The sequence below is a fragment of the Papaver somniferum genome, chromosome 9, assembly GCF_003573695.1.
Source record: "Papaver somniferum cultivar HN1 chromosome 9, ASM357369v1, whole genome shotgun sequence".
NCBI classification, from domain to species: domain Eukaryota; kingdom Viridiplantae; phylum Streptophyta; class Magnoliopsida; order Ranunculales; family Papaveraceae; genus Papaver; species Papaver somniferum.
Window position 1 is genome coordinate 143,613,142 of NC_039366.1, and position 17,035 is coordinate 143,630,176.

At 32.4% G+C, this 17,035-nt stretch overlaps 1 long non-coding RNA gene across 1 annotated transcript; it reads left to right on the plus strand.

The window, feature by feature from the left end:
- The first annotated feature begins 13,497 nt into the window (after nt 1–13,497).
- Nucleotides 13,498–16,049, plus strand: LOC113308206. The gene is made up of 3 exons (XR_003339571.1): nt 13,498–14,031; nt 15,481–15,525; nt 15,963–16,049. It is a non-coding gene; the product is annotated as an uncharacterized LOC113308206 (long non-coding RNA).
- The last annotated feature ends 986 nt before the right edge of the window (nt 16,050–17,035 follow it).

Genomic DNA, 17,035 nt, shown 5'->3' on the forward strand with positions numbered 1-17,035 from the left:
TTCAAGCAAATACTCTTATGAGACTTAAATCAAGAGCAAAATGGATTAAAGATGGTTCTGCAAACACTGCATACTTCCATGCTAGAATGAAGATTAGACAAGCAAGAAATACAATTAGTGAACTAGAAGATGCAAATGGAAATATTATTAGTGATCAATCTCAAATTGCAGATACTTTAGTCAAGCATTTTCAACAAAAATTTGAAGCTCAAGATGTTGATGTTTCTGAAGAATTGCTTGATGTTATTCCTTCAGTTATTACATATTAAGACCAAGAAATGTTGGACTCCATTCCCACCAATGAAGAAATCAAGAAAATTGTTTATGAAATGGACTCAGATAGTGCCCCTGGTCCAGATGGATTTCCTGGATCCTTTTATAAAAGTTGTTGGGATATAATTCAATTGGATTTAAAAGTTGCCATACAATTTTGTTGGAGAAGAAGATTTATCCCCAAAGGCCTGAATTCAAATTTCTTAACCCTCATTCCTAAATGTGCAGGTGCTAAGAAAGCAAGTCAATATAGACCAATTGGATTGAGTAATGTATTATTCAAAATTTTCACAAAGATAATTTCTGTCAGAATGAATGGACTCATGGAGAAGTTAATTTCATCACAACAGGCTGCTTATGTTAAAGGAAGAAGCATTCAAGAACAAATACTTCTAGCTTCAGATATGGTAAATGAAATGAGGAAAAAGAGAAGAGGCGGTAATGTGGCTTTGAAACTGGACATATCACAGGCTTATGATTCTGTAAGTTGGACTTTTCTTCTTAAAGTTATGCACAAATATGGATTTTCATCATCTTGGTGTGATTGGTTGTTAACCATGTTTAAATCTGCAAAATTATCAGTAATGATCAATGGAGGACCATGTGGTTTTTTCTCAATGCATAGGGGTCTTAAGCAGGGTGATCCATTATCCCCTATTTTATTTATTTTGATGGAAGATGTATTGAGTAGAAATATCACAAATTTGGTTAATACAGGGCAAATAACTCCAATGGTAGTTAGAAATGGAATATATCCAACACACTTATTTTTTGCTGATGATGTTTTCTTATTCTGTAATGGAGCTAAGAAGACTTTGCTTTGTCTATTCAAGCTGATTGAAAAATATCAACATAGCTCTGGCCAGATGATTAACAAAACCAAAAGAAAGTGTTTTATTGATGGTACTAATTCAACCAGAAAGCAACAAATTAGCAGCATAATTGGTATGGATATATCTAATTTTCCTGATAAGTATCTTGGTATCATTCTAGCTCCAAGAAGAGTAACTACTGAAATGGTCTGGCCAATGGTTCTTATGCTTCAGAGCAAACTTGCAGCTTGGAAAGGAAGATTATTATCTTTTCATGATAGACTGATTCTTGTTAAAACAATTTTGTTCAGCTACCCTCTTTACAATATGGCAGTTTATAAATGGCCATCTTCAGTTATTAAGATATGTGAAAAACTAATAAGGAACTGTCTATGGTCAGGTGACGGAGAGGTTAGAAAGTACAAAACTTTATCTTGGAAGAAGATCTGTGTGCCATATAGTGAAGGTGGCTTGGGTATTAGAAGGCTAGAAGTTCTTAACAAAATTTTGCTGATGAAAATGATGTGGAAATTGGTATACTCATCAGATGAATGGGCTCTGTTTTTTACAGCTAAGTTCAAAGATAAATATGGTATATGGTTTTCAAAATGGAAATTATCATCAGTAAGAGCAGGTTTGCAATGGGCTTGGCTTACTTTACAAGAAGACATCTCTTGGAAGATTGGAAATGGTGCTAGCATCTCAGTCTGGTTTGATAACTGGTATGGATCTTCCCCACTAATTAATGAAATTGGTTATACTGATTTTATTCATAACAATATGCAGTTGAAAGTTCAGAACTTAATCAGTAATAACCAATGGAATATACATTCTCAGTTGCAGCACTTGTTACAGATTGATAATTTGCCTCAGATTCACAGTGTAAGTGATTCCATAATATGGAACCTACATAGAAGTGGAATGTTTAATAATGCAAAGGCAGTGGAGAAAATAAGACACAAGGAAGACAAGGTTGATTGGTCTTCTTATATATGGAGGAAATCTTTGCACCCAACTATTGCCAGCAACATTTGGAAGCTTCTACAAGGAGTTTATGTGAATGATGACATGAAAAGAAAACAAGGATATGAAATGCCTTCTAGATGTTGTATCTGCAAATCAGAGCAGGATTTTATGGAGCACACAATGTGGCTTTGTGAATTCAGTGTACAGGTTTGGAATTGGCTTGGCAATATGTTTCAATTTCCCAGGCTATACTCTTTTTCAGAAGTTTTTTCTGCAGCAAAACAGCACAGTCCTATCATTGATGAAGTATGGATAATCTCTGCTTGTACTGTCATTAAGGAGTTATGGTTTCAAAGAAAAAGAGTTTTCTTTGAAGGAGGTGATGTTAATATTCATGGTTTCAAGCACAGGGTCATGAAGATTGTTCAAGATCATGGTGTCAGAATAAAAGGGGTCAGGTGGAATAATAACTATGAAAACCAAATTCTTAGTCACCTTAAAATTGATTCTTAAGTTTCCTTTCTTTTGTAACTTTTCTACTTTGTCTATTGTTTTATAGTAACTTTTGTATCCTTTTAGTTTGTCAATAAATGATAAAAAGGGTGATTCACCAAAAAAAAAAAAAAATATACAACAGTATTTATTCGGCTGCATGTATCAATCTTCTTATACACAGATGTACATATGTACTGTGTATGTTTTTAGTATGTTTAATGTACAAATTTAGATTCTCATGTCATTGATGTTTAGCTGAAGGACAGGAACCTTTTTCTCTGCAATCATTGTAGACCATTCGGAAGCACTTCAAATCCCATGCGCTTCCCTTGCTTGTGCGCGCTTGTGACGTTAATGATGCCCACATACAAGAAGAAGTTCTACAAAGAACTGTGGTCTCATGAAGCAGCTTGATTTTCAGGTGCACCTTGTTCAAAAAATTATAATTTTGGTCTTGGATCTATTAAGTTCTTATTCATCATATATTCTCACTGGTGTTGTACAAGGTTGTTATATCTTTAATTTGTCACTCAAGAGATGCTTGTTTTCCATTGAAGTGTACTTTATTTTCAATTTTGTTTCATAACTGTCCAGTCACATTCCCTTTGTTATCAATCTCGAACATTTAACTAATTTCGTGCAGTTGGAGCAACAGTTTTGCATTGTGTGCACGGGTTAGCATTTAAGACAATGGTAGTGGCTGCAGTATATATGTCTTTGTTACTACATTTATGCTCTAGTTGATTAATTGCTGCAGGCTAGCATGCAGAGACCATTTAGCGTCATGTTACATTTTGGCACATTATAGCCACATAAGAAAAGTAACTTGTTCTTTGCAATCCTGAAAGAGAAGTGCTAAAAATGCAATTCATTTGTATATGTAATTAATTTGTTTTGTGAATGACATGCGATTTGACTCATGAACTACCCCAATTACTTCAAATCAAAATGATTAACAGCCTCAGTAAGGATAGTGGTATCCATTCTTTCTGCACAATCAATTTATCCAATTTAAGATTATTTATGTCTGTTAGAGGGAAGGCATGTCTGTGAAAATACTGCTGTAAGAAATAAAGATAAATCAGGATGTTTGGGTTGCCTTCTGATGATATAACCATTGTCAGGTAAGACTTAATCCTTTGCTATGCCTGGGAGAATTGCTGAGCACCACAGACATACATGCAACATTGGAGATTTTGCAGACGGTCCAACGTGTACAGTTGTGGATCATTCAGCTCCCACCCTCATGTGTACTTTGGGAGTTGAAGACTTGATTCTCAAGCAGGTACTCTCTGTAATTTCCACTTTTATGCTTTTCTTGGAATTCCTCCTGCGTTGCAGATCTTTAAAATGCTTTGTCTTGTTAAAAAGTTGAAGAAAGTAACTTTTCCTTCTTCTAGTACAATTAAAAAGGTTGTGGAAAATCGTACTTTATAATCACAATTTTTTTTCTTCTGATCAATATGCCTTGTTTAGCACGCGTGAATTTGCTGCGGAGCATGTCCTTCCATTACTTTTGCCACTTCGCATTGCGCCACAATTGAATGGTCAGCTGTTTGCTAAATACATTTTTTTTTGTGAAAGATATCCCCAGGTGGTTCAAGTAATACGTTAACTACATATCTCTTTTCTTTCCCGTATGGGTTTCTCTCTTTCTTAATTCAATATGGCCAACACATTTGAGCTGGAGAAAAATATCTGCTTTTTCCCACCCTTCAATTTCGCAGGAAAATGGAAGAAAAGCGAGGTGTTTCTGTGACTGATTCTGGAACTCTAGAAATTGGGGTAACACCTGTACTAAATGAGACTCCGTCTCAACCATCTGTCAAAGAAAGCTTAAGCTTTTTGGGGTTAATCCACTTGATCGTACGCAGTCTTTTTTGTGATGTATTATTGTGATATCAGTAATACGAAAAGAAGTGTAATCAGAAGTCACGTACATACAAGTTGATCTTTTTTTTTATTTATTTTTTGCAAGTTTGTTGGGCACTTCTCTCTATTTCTTGAATATGCAAATCTATATATATCATGGAACAGGGCAATTTCCTTCATAGATCACAGTTTCAATTAAGGCATAGGAATAATTACGTCCAGGTTAGAAGGTACACGGATCCAACCGTAATTATTGATTTCAAGGCATAGGAATAATTATATGTTGGAAATTTCAACATATAACCTGGACGTTTCGAATTAAGGTTGGGAAAGAAGAATTTCTAGGTTTTGAAAAAAATCTCCAAAATCTTTCTTTTTTTAGTTTTTTTTTGCCACAAAAACTTTGTCCATAATTCACGAGTATATAACAAAATTCATCTTCTTAATCTAATTAGATTAGATAATAATTAAACTAAATTAAAATTAACGAAACAAGGGTTGTTTGGTCATTACAAACTTATTTGAGATAAGGGGTTTTTGATATTATTTATGGGTACCCTTTTTTGTCTTATTAGATAACGCCCCTTTAAAGGAGTGTGACGCCCCAATAACAACCTTCTTTCTCTAAGAGCATCTCTAATACTAGAGGTGGAGGTCATCCTACGTGGAGGTATTATTAATACCTTTTACTTGTGGGTCATTCTTATGTGGCTAAAATAAAGGATAAGTTTGAGTTTCTACCTAAAACTTCATCTTCAATGCAAAGGTCAATTTTATCTCAATTTTTCATATGTGTAAAACAATATCTCAATATATCAAAAACTGAAAAATGAATTGGCCGAATCTTCGCTATTACAATCAGGCGTTAAACTTTATTCGGAGTCCCATATTTAGTTGTCGGAGTCGGATACTGAACCGGCCAAGCCATAATTTAAAATTTTAAAGTGCACCTGTTAACAAAAAACATTGAGTCCAATATGTCTACGAAGAAACAAAAAACCATTCTGAATTGGTAAGCCGTAAACGAACACAAAACCAAAAATTTCCCATCTAAATTTTAATTTCCTCACTTGGGAATCAAAAGCATACTTCAGTTCCAAATACCAACTAAGCAAACCTAAACTAAAGACATTTTGGAAATTAACCCAAATTTGGTTTTACCCACAAATGTTAATTGGATGCGTCATTTGCTTATTCGGTATTAGTTACTGTAGTGAACTAAGAAAGAGGAGGAAATTCTCTATTAGGAATCAAGCAACTAAAGTGATTTAACTATCATTCACAAAAAACGAAACAGTAAGTGCTTAAGCTAGCCATTAGATTAAACAGGGAGGTTAATAAATAAATAAATCAAGCACAGAAAAGAAGAAAAACATGATCAAGATTTTACCTTAGCTAGAAGCTTCAATATCTATGCCGAAGATGATTGCTCACAGTGAAGAAAAACATTTTGATTGAAAAGGAAGAAGAAGACATAGGCTTTGAGATTATCACCGAGTAAGTTTTATTTAAAGAAAAAAAGAATTTGGAATAAAAATGATGATGTGTCGTTAGACCTGGGGTTAATGAGAGAGTAAGATTTGACTTTCTGCTTTATCCTTGATTGTGAGTTGGCGGCCATGTCATCATTTATAACCTCCATCCTAGCATTGGAGACAGATTTTTGGTTGAAAAAGTAATAAATTCTACGTGTTATATCTATTTAAGACTTCCACCCCTAGCATTGAAGATGCTCTAAGAAAAGTAATTATCACTAGTATGTAATCCGTGCTATGCATCGGATATGACGGGAATGGACACATTTGGAGAGGCGGCGCTTCGCCCCGTACCCGTTCAAGAAGGGCCCCAATTAAACACTACAGTGCATAACGAAACGCCCATTATCATTTGATAGATTGACAATTGGAACCAAACTCACCATCTACGTATTGTTTAAACTGTTGGAGATTAAGAAATCCTCTTAAAAAATACTTGTGAAAATTTATACCAACCTTTGAAAACGGTAAGTAGTTCATGATACTGTCAGTATCGGTATTGTTGGTAGTTAACTTGCTAAATAGTTGCATCGATTTCTAAGTATTAGAGACACTAAAAAACACGATATTATTAATATAAAATAGATTGCCAGCTCTAAATAATAAAAATCATATGAAGTGCTTCCCATCAAATAAGATGTAACCAGGGAATGTAATTACATATCTTTCTTTAAAATCATATACTTTCTTTAAGAATCAAGGAGCCAACTCAACTATTCTTCGATGCTCTAACTTCTTTTAGTTAAAAGAAATATCACACTCACTATATAGTTGTATTGATATATGACATTAGAGATACTAAAAAAACACGATGTTAATATAAACTAGATTGCCAACTCTAAATAATACAAAGCATATGAAGTGCTTCCCGTCAAATAAGATGTAATCAGGGAATGCACTCATATATCTTTCTTCAAAAATCATATACTTGCTTTAAAAATCAAGCAACCAACTCAACTTCTCTTCCAGACTCCAAGTTCTTGTAGTTAAATGAAAAAATCATACTCACTATATAGTTGTATAAATATCTGACATTAAAGACGGTAAGAAAAACACGATAAATATATAAAATAGATTGCCAACTTTAAATAATAAAAAACATATGAAGTGCTTCCCGTCAAAGAAAATGTAATTAAGGAAATGCGTTGATATTTGAGACATAAAAACACACACGATATTAATATAAAATAGATTGACTTAAATAGTTCAAAGCATATGAAGTGCTTCCCGTCAAAAAAGATGTAATCAAGGATATGCACCGATATATATTTCTTCAGAAATCATATACTTGCGTTAACAATCAAACAACCATCTCAATCACTCTTCCATGCTCCAACTTCTTGTTGTTAAATAAAAAATTACACTTACTATATAGTTGTGTCGACATATGACATTAGAGACACTAAGAAAAACATGATATTAATTCAAAATAGATTGCTAATTCTAAACACTGCAAAACACATGCAGTGTTTCCCGTCAAAGAAGATGAAATCAAGGAAATAAGTACACCGATATATTTTTTGAAATCATAGATTTGCGTCAAAAATCAAGAAGATGTGATCAAGAAAATGCTCTGATATATCATTCTTCTCTAAAGACTAAAGTCAAAGAAAAAGGTTTTCCTTGCCGCAATTAATTATACGCTAGACTTCAACCATATATAGTAAACAAACTCAACTGATTATTACATTTAACCCATCAATGACTACTTTGATCATGCTAAATGTATTCAAGACTAAAGATAAATATGAGGGAAAATGTCACTTCAAAAGCTAAAAACTGTGAAATGCACAATTAGCGAAGTCATGCAGAGTATATAACTAAAACATGGACATTTTCATATAATCAAATTAAGTGAAAATCTAACAATCACCACACACAACAAAGAAAATGTTATTTATGAAGAAAATTAAGTAAAACTAATTGGAAATATTTCCCTACATGAGTTTATTATTATGACCAAAAATTTCCAAAATTGCTTTTAGAATTAGATGTGAATTGCACTGGATAGAAATAGTAATTCCAGTAATTCTTTGTTAGAATTAGAATATACACCAAACACTACCATGCATTATCATGGCAAAAAAATTTAGATCTTGATTCTCCAAAGTTTAAAGTAATCTCATCTTAATTTTATAGAAGTCATGCAATGGAAAAATACAAACAAAGCAAATACCTTTGAATTTTTAATGGGTACCACACAAAATAGCCTTACATAAAATTTTGAGTCATTAAATATTACATTCGTTACACACTTATAATGAAGGTGGTTCCGCCACGTGCACATTCTGATTTGTACCCATTGTAGAATTACATCAATCCGAGCTTTCCATTTGTTCCTCCTATAATTTTTCGACCCTGAATAAGCAACAATTATGAACAAATGCACGTCAAATTACGTGAAAGCATACGCAACTCAATCACAAAAAAAAACTACATAAACTCTCTTGAATCCAAACAATGCACGCCATATATACGATTAATACTTTTCTCACTGGGACTTCTTCTTATTTCTATTGTTTCTTATTTGGTAGCAGAATGACAGCTGATTCAACTATCAACTTTAAAATAGCATGCACCTACAACAAATTCTTTTCTTGAATCAATATTCATGACTTGTATAAAATTAATAACTCGTTTGTCAAGAAGCGAGTCGTAGGCCTTGCCCGAACAATACATTGTATTGTCTGTTTTGAAGATATAGTTCTGAGATCAATGAACTTAAACATATGTATTGGAGAGCTCAAATTCTCATCTCTCGATGAATTTATTGAACCACAAACTGAAATAAATTTCTCTTTGGTTGTAAGTGTGAACCTTCCAATGGAAAATACTTTTCTGTCGTCTAACTCGCCATCAAATATTGGGATTATATTTCTATCATATTTCGACATTCACTTTATCATGTATCTTACTTCACTGAAGAAAAAAAAACTCAGTATAACCCAAAGATTATCCGTAAAAAAAATACTTTTGATAAATCTAAAACGTAAAAAGTGCAACACTTCCTTGTTCATCCATTGTTAGAAGGGCTAAAACAGTAGAATACTATAGGAAAAAAATTTAAACCAAAGAAAACCATAGAAGATAAAGTAAAACTCAACTCCACCCAACAATAAAAATGAAGTAGGAGGGTTAAAACCATAAATTAGAAAGGGAAAAAAAGAAGAAAAAGAACAAAGAAATCGTCAAAAAAAAAAAAAATCATCGACATGGCATCCATGTACAAAAAAAAAATGTAAACCAAAATATTTTATTTCATCACTTCATTATTCACTGTGTGGATATATCACCACCGTTCACATGCACTGTATATACTCTTATTAGTCAACTGAGCTCCCCATGTCATGTTGGGGGTTCTATAAGCTATAGATGCATAATAAGAATACGACATCTAGCAACATAATCGTAACAATATGAAACCCTCGATAAGTAAAATTTGTGCACGACAAAGACAATATTAACAACCATGATTTAATCAGACTCGCTACAATGCTTCAGCTATGTATTGCCATATTTGGATGCCTCGCCATACTCAGTATATCAAAAGCATTCATATCGTAAACTATAAGAAATTGTTTCGGTATCGGTCTCGGTCAATTTCCAGGGATAATATTAACAATTTCAGTTACAAACACAATTTTTAATTAGCCATACCAAGTAGTTTATCACGATATAAATTAGATTCCATAACTTCAACAGATGATTCTGCTTTAGGTTTGTTGAAAAAAAATAGTAAGGTTACCGCGTCAAGCCAGAGGTAATGCCACCGGAGATTCCAGAATCTACACTTTCTTTCTTGGCTTTATTGATCTCTACAACAAGTTGGTAACCCTCTTATAAGAATAAGTTCAAATGAGCATACTGAGACATGTTTTAACTTGTTAAGATTGTTTTACATGGAAGAGAAAATAATTTCCAATTATATAAGTATGTTTTACTAAGGCATACCTCAACATCCATGCATCCAACTTCACTCATGTTTGACAGCTTAGCACAAACAAAATATCCAAACAAGGTAACACCACCCGTTTCCCTGTAAAAATGGCTAGGTAGACGATCAAATATGTCACGCAGCATTGGCACGACGTACGCTAGTCAACATTAATATTTCAAACTCTTAAAAACAATATAGTTTTGCTGCAACTAATGATATATTGAAAATTACTTCCATCTTCTTGCTATCAACATAGCCTAAAAGGACGTCGAAATTATCAACACCATAACCGTAAGGTTTGATCTCAGTTTCGAGAATTTAAATCCAAAACAACTTCAAATTTTCTATATGATACCATTAACTTGAAACTCTACTAATAAAAACTAACGTAAGCAGTTGTACCACGATAAGAAATTCATGATCAAAACTCGCCTATCAATCAATAAGACCTCCACAAATGAAAGTTAATGAAAATTACAGATTTTCTTAAGAAATTCATGATAAAAACTCGCCTATCAAGGGAAATAACTAACAACTTTTATCACAATCATGCATTAAAGCGATGGATTATCGAAATAACTAACAATTTTTATCATAAGGATGTACCAATTTTCAGCAAGAACGAAGATAGAAGCAGTGCCAACGGCCACTTGACTACATTTTTTATGATACCTGCAACACAATATACAGAGCACGGATCAGAAAAACATCAAGCCGGAGAACAAAAAGAAAAGAAAAAAACATCAAGACGTCGTCAAAAAAGAGAGGAGACGCTGAATCAATTGATTTGGGTTTTGCTCGAACTATATAGAGAGAGATATCAGAAATAATATTTATCGATATCTAGAATGTTATCATTTTCCACTATTGTTGTCTCATTTTTAGCAAAATATACTGTGAAAATATACTCAATATTTATTTTTCATTACGGAATGAACAATACATGCCAAAAACGGAAATAATTTCCAATAATAGCCACCATATTTTTGGACACAAAAATGTACTTGTTATATATTTTTGTTCAAAATATACTGAATATATGTTATCATGCTCGTCTAGTGTGATCCGTTTGTTTATTTTTTACCTTTTATTTTGGAATGTATAATAATTTGTACGATTGTGTTCACGTAAATAATCTGATTTCGGATATTAATTAATATAATAATTTTTGGATGTTGTTAGGTTTATTTTAAAATATAAATATAAATCTGATTTTTTTAGATACTCGAAAATATTAATATTAATTTTGGATACTATTTAATATAGTAATTTTTATATTTTTTTACCATACAAACGACCCAAAAAATCCAAGCATGATTTTTTTACCCTTTAAATATGTATACTTGATTTTTTTTGATTTTTATCATAATTATCCGAAATTAATATAGTACTTTTTTTTGGAAGTACTCGAAATTAATATAGTAATTTTTAGATTTTTTACCATATAATGGATCCATCAAAATAAATCTGATTATTTTTACCCCATAAAACATGCTTGGATTTTTTGGATTTTTATCATAAATATCTGGAACTAATATTATTATTCTTTTTTTTTTTTTGAATTTTTATCATTAAACTCAAAATTAATATAGTCATTTTTAGAACGGGCACCTAACTCAGCTGGACATCGTCGTTCCCCAAAGTTTTCATGCGTTCCAGGAAGTCCCAGGTTCGAGCCCCCAATGGCGTAATATTGCAGAAATTAACATGGAAGGTAGAGTTAGTTTGCCCCCTTGTGACACAATCTCAGCCCCCCCCCCCCACCCCCCCCCCCCCCCCCCCCCCCCCCCCCCCACCCCCCAATCCGCTTCGGCTCATTTGACTAGGTTACCCATGAGGCTCGTTGGTAGGCTAGCACAACAACCTGTTCAATTAATGTAGTAGTATGTCGTTGGAACTTAGCTTGTTAGGCTTACAACTAGTTTCATGTAATAATCGTTATCCAAAAAATATAAATCTTATTTTTTTTACCTTGTAAATATGTCTACTCGATTTTTTGGATTTTAATCATAAATGTCGGAAATTAATATAGTAGTTTTCTATTCAGCATTTTTATCATAAATACATGAAATTAATTTAGTAATTTTTTAGAAAAATCGACGGTCATCAACAACCTAAACACCCAATCACATCTCTCACGCCACTCGAGAGTTGAGGTAACCTCCCCTCCCATTGGCCGGTGAACGGAACTCTCGCTCCTGATTGGCCGAAATCCAAGTTAGCCCCCTTACATTTCGTGACCGTTAATCTTTGTTAGGATTGACACGATCTAATGCTCCATATTAGTTGATAGGGTTGGATTTTCTTACACCACGTTTACATGATTTTAATAAAATCTGGACCGTATAATTTACAACAAGTAAATCGCTGAAAATAAAATTTTAATACCGAAATTCGTAAAAAAGAATTACAAAATTATCTTTTTCCATATTTTTTTAGGCTGCTTTTATTGGTTTATTAATCAAGGAAAAACAATATTTTTAGAACATACGATTAACATAGATTTTGAAGGTAAGATATTTTAGTATTGTAAAAGGAAATTTGTACAATTTTATACGGAAATCGTCGGCGGTGTTTCAAGTTATTCTTTTCTGAAAAAAATTTATGTAAACGAAAAAGATATTATTTTCTATAACAAAAATATGGGACAAATCTTATACTTCCTCCGTCCTATTTTAGATGAAGGGGAAGGGTTTTTTTCAAATCCCAAATTACATGAAGGTTTTCATATTTTCTCCCCAAACCTTCCTGATTTGTCCATGCTTTGGAATCATGTATAAACATAAAATATAATTTAAGCTCAATTTTTCAAATGAAATTTTTAAATAATCCACTAGATTCCAAATTCATACTAAAATCTAGAAATTAAAAACTAAAAATTTAAATATTTTAGGAGATATTAATAAGGGTAGACTTGGAAAATATATGGTCTCTTTCTTTTTTCTTAATATGTGTGAAAACACCTTCCCTGAATCCCCTTCATCTAAAATAGGACGGAGGAAGTATTTATGAACATGTATACTTTTATTCGAGAAACAAATCCAAAACTCCCAAGGAAGGAAGGTGCTTACCATTCACGTAAAATCTAATTTGAGAAACTAATTTAAGATTTCCAAGTTAATGTAGATACTTATTATTCTTACCAAATACGAATATCGATGATTTCCGGTTTAAGATTTTATGCTCTAACCCTAAGCTTCTTTCTCTTTTCTTCTCTTTTCTTCTCTTTGCTTGAACAAACAAGTCAGGGTTAGTTTGCTAATACACATTATGTATACGAGTTTCAATTTAATTTTTCTTCTAATGTGATGTTTAGGTTTTCTGTTTGCCGAATATGTATACCAATAATGATGAATCTATTCCCAACTTCGATCAAAAAAAGGTAACAAATTTTTTCTGATTTTTTGTTGTTATTTTCTGTTTTCTGCTTAATTTGATTTCATAACTTGATATTTTACTTAATTCACTTTTCTTTTTGTTCTTTTGGTTTCTTAGGTGAGGGTTTTTTTAGCTCCGAATCAGACAAAAATTGGGTTTGCTACTTTTCTTTTTTTTCTTTTGATTATTGATTTATCGATTTCTTTTAATATATCATGTATATTGTTATCTCATGTTTTACCGATTCCTTTTTTTCTTTAGCTGTTTGATTTGTCAAAAATCAAGATATAAGGACATTGATTTGGTTCTTTGAAATTGATGTTTAATTAACATTTTTGTTTGTTATATTTGTGGTAAGATTTTAATGGGTGATCAGGGATGTTTAATTGTGATGTTTGGTCTGATCATTTTTATGAAGGCGGAGGGAGAGTTCACTCGAACATTATGGCTTGGGTAAGTATTGTTCTATATTCTTCTTAGGAAGCAATCTTAAGGATATAAAATGAAGGAGATGACACGAAGTGGGATCTTTGTTGGTAATGGTGAAAATGGTGCACTAGAAGCTGATAGGCCTATACCACTAACATGGTTTGTCGTCAACCAAAAAATGTGTAAATGGGTCGTTAATCACTTATATAGATCATTTTATTTAGTTAATAATTCTAAATTTGATTGTATTTTTCATTTTTATGTATTATCTTCATGGTGTTGCTCAATCCACGAAGCATACGGATGAAAATTGAAGTACAAAACAGATTGAGAGGTAATAATCCTGACATCCTTTCGGTACATATCTTTGAATTACTAAAATTCTAGTTGAGAGATGGTTTGTTTGCTTATTTAAAATTTGTGTCTAGAACTTTCTTACGACCATCTTTAAGGAAATTTGGGTATTGATGGCCACATAACGAATTTGTTAAAAAAACATGTCCGTAGTAGTTTCTAAAATTGTTAGATGATGTAGAGCTATTTAGTCAAAACACAATCTTAGCAGAGAAGATGATTAAATTTAAATTAGATATAAAAAATGAGACTTTAAATGACTGCATGTGATGTTGATTTCTACCCAACCTTAAACATGAGTCATCAGGGTCAATACAAAACTGACACATAAATCCAATCAATAAAGGAAAAGCATATTTACAGTGAGCATGCTTGAAAAGGATCACATGCCCATACGACAATATAGGAGGACCTGAGATACTTCAAAACATGCACGATAATAGCTTGCACTCTGACTAACTCAAGAGCATGGTGTAAAATGCAACATACGGCTGCATGTAATTTCTAGGGCTAATTATAATTTGAACATCATATTTAAATATTTTAATATTTTATATTTTGAGTATTGTGGATTAGTTTCCATTTCCTTCCAAATGGATTTGTATCAACTTCAACTTCAGGTACTCTAAGTGCTTTATTTATTTTGTAAGACATTACTATCTTTTTTTATTTAAGCATATCGAATTATTCATCATATTGATTTATTATTATACCAAGCCAGTCACTGGTATTAATAGTGTTGCTTACTTGAATCTTTTTGATGTAGCTGCTTGAAAGCAGCATTCATCTAAGTTAAATGAGTTCTTTGACAATGAGTTTACTCCACACTCATAAATATTTGATTCTCTACTTTGAAACTTACCATGACCTATTAGGTTCATTTTACAATGATTTATGTACAAGGAGTTTTTAATTTGGAATAGACAGGGATTGGGGTTTTCTTCTATTTGATTTTTGGATTGGTACTTTCTTTTTAATCCGTTGTGCATGATCCTATTATTTATTTATTTTGATTTTGTATACACTTATTAGGTATTTTCTTTCTTTTCGATTTTAGGACAATTGATGTATTTTTAATGTTTTTTCTTTTAAATTTAAGACAGTTGTTAGTATTTGTTTTATGTCTCTGTAATTTTAGGTCAAGTTTTAATTGGCAATCATGGGTTTTTCTAATCATACGTTTATAACCCCAGCAATTAATATTAATACGTTTAATTGGCTATTTTAGATCCAGCTTCAGTTTCGTGGTGTCTAAATGTGTTATATTGGTTGTGTCAAGTGCCAAGAGGGAGTATATATATATATAACTGTTGTGCTTTAGCTATTAGAACAACATATCTTGCTGGGCTATCCAGGTGATGGGATATATCCGTTGCTTATAACCATTTGAATGCAGACTATTTATTCCATCCCTTGGTATCTTTGCCAGATTGGATCATGAAACTTTGGGTGGGTGTTGCTGGATCGATCAAAGGTTGAGATTTTCTCCTTTTCTATGTTCACGTATTTGGTATCTTTTCTGATGTGTGAATGATAATTTCTTCCATGTAATCAGTCAAAAAAGTGTATTAAACATGATCTCGCATTAAGATATCTTCCTAGCTACGAGATAAGGCATGTCGTTGTATCTTATTCATTTTTACGTGGACATTTTATCATCTATTACTTTTTATGTTCCATATCTGGTACTAGAAAGTTAACTGATATAAAGACATCAAATAGGAGGATGAGGTTTCAGAGTAGCTATGTGAACACCTTTAGACTACCATCGATCATATTATTAGAATGTAGATGTACATTTGGATATGTATGGTAATATCCAAGTGCACCTTATGAGTATTTGCAGGGTTTCAAGCGCTTTTGAGAATTTCTATTGGGATTTGTTACTTAATTTTTTTAATTTGTTGACAGGCATACTCTGTGAGAACTGAGGAGTTATTGTTTGCAGGTTGGGGCATAAGAAGAAGCAGCATTTGGGTTGAAAATTAATGTTAACTCAAGCTTTAGTATTCTTAAAGGTGATTTTTTTCTCTTGCTAAATCTCATCTCATATATAATAATTTACTGAATCTTAGGTGGATAATAGCTATCAGCTTTGAATTGGGAAAAATGATGTATCGATTTTATATTTTTGTGGAAATGCCTTAGATAATTGGGTACAAATTTTAGTGCTGCAATTAAACTAGTCATTCTTGTTGTTTGTTTAGGGATGCTGATATATGCGTTGATATTTGATTTGTATGACTCATTACATCTTTAGTACCCATCAAGGTCAATGTCGACTGGTCAGAGTCACCGACGATCATATTTTGTGTTGTTCCGCTTGGCTATGTTTGAACAGTTAGTAAATTATTTCTTGCATATATATGTATATATGTGTGTGTAATTATTATGGATCTGACCATCGTTCCAAGCATTGTACGTGGGTGCCTAGAGGTGAAAAAATTTAATGTCAAAGTAAGTCTATAATTACTTTTGCATTACACTTTTTATTGTATAACTTTTATCATAATTCATGCAATCTAAGAAAAATAAATCATTGTCCAGTAGAAGAATATATACACCACCTACAAAGCCAAATAATATTAAGACTAAGAATGTCTTGGAGTTAAATAGATTAAAGTTCGGTAGTTAATACTTTCTCGATCATTTGTACATAACTTAGAATAGAATTTCAAATCAAGTTCGGTGTTTCAAACATGATTTCTTCTGCTTTTGTTAAAATTGGTCTTTCAATTTTACATATTAATCCATTTGGTACTACGACTATTACTTTTAGACCAGAACATGGTGTACTTTGTTTTTTTCCCGAATGTGTTGTTCATGGCATAGACACAAATTAGTAGCATGTTCTTGATTATGGCATGTAATTGTGGACACGAGTTTTGTCCTAATACCGTAAGCATTTTAACATAAGTGAAGCTACTTATACAGCACGGTGGGTGTGCACACGAGTTTTGTCCTAATACCAAGTGGCATGTATT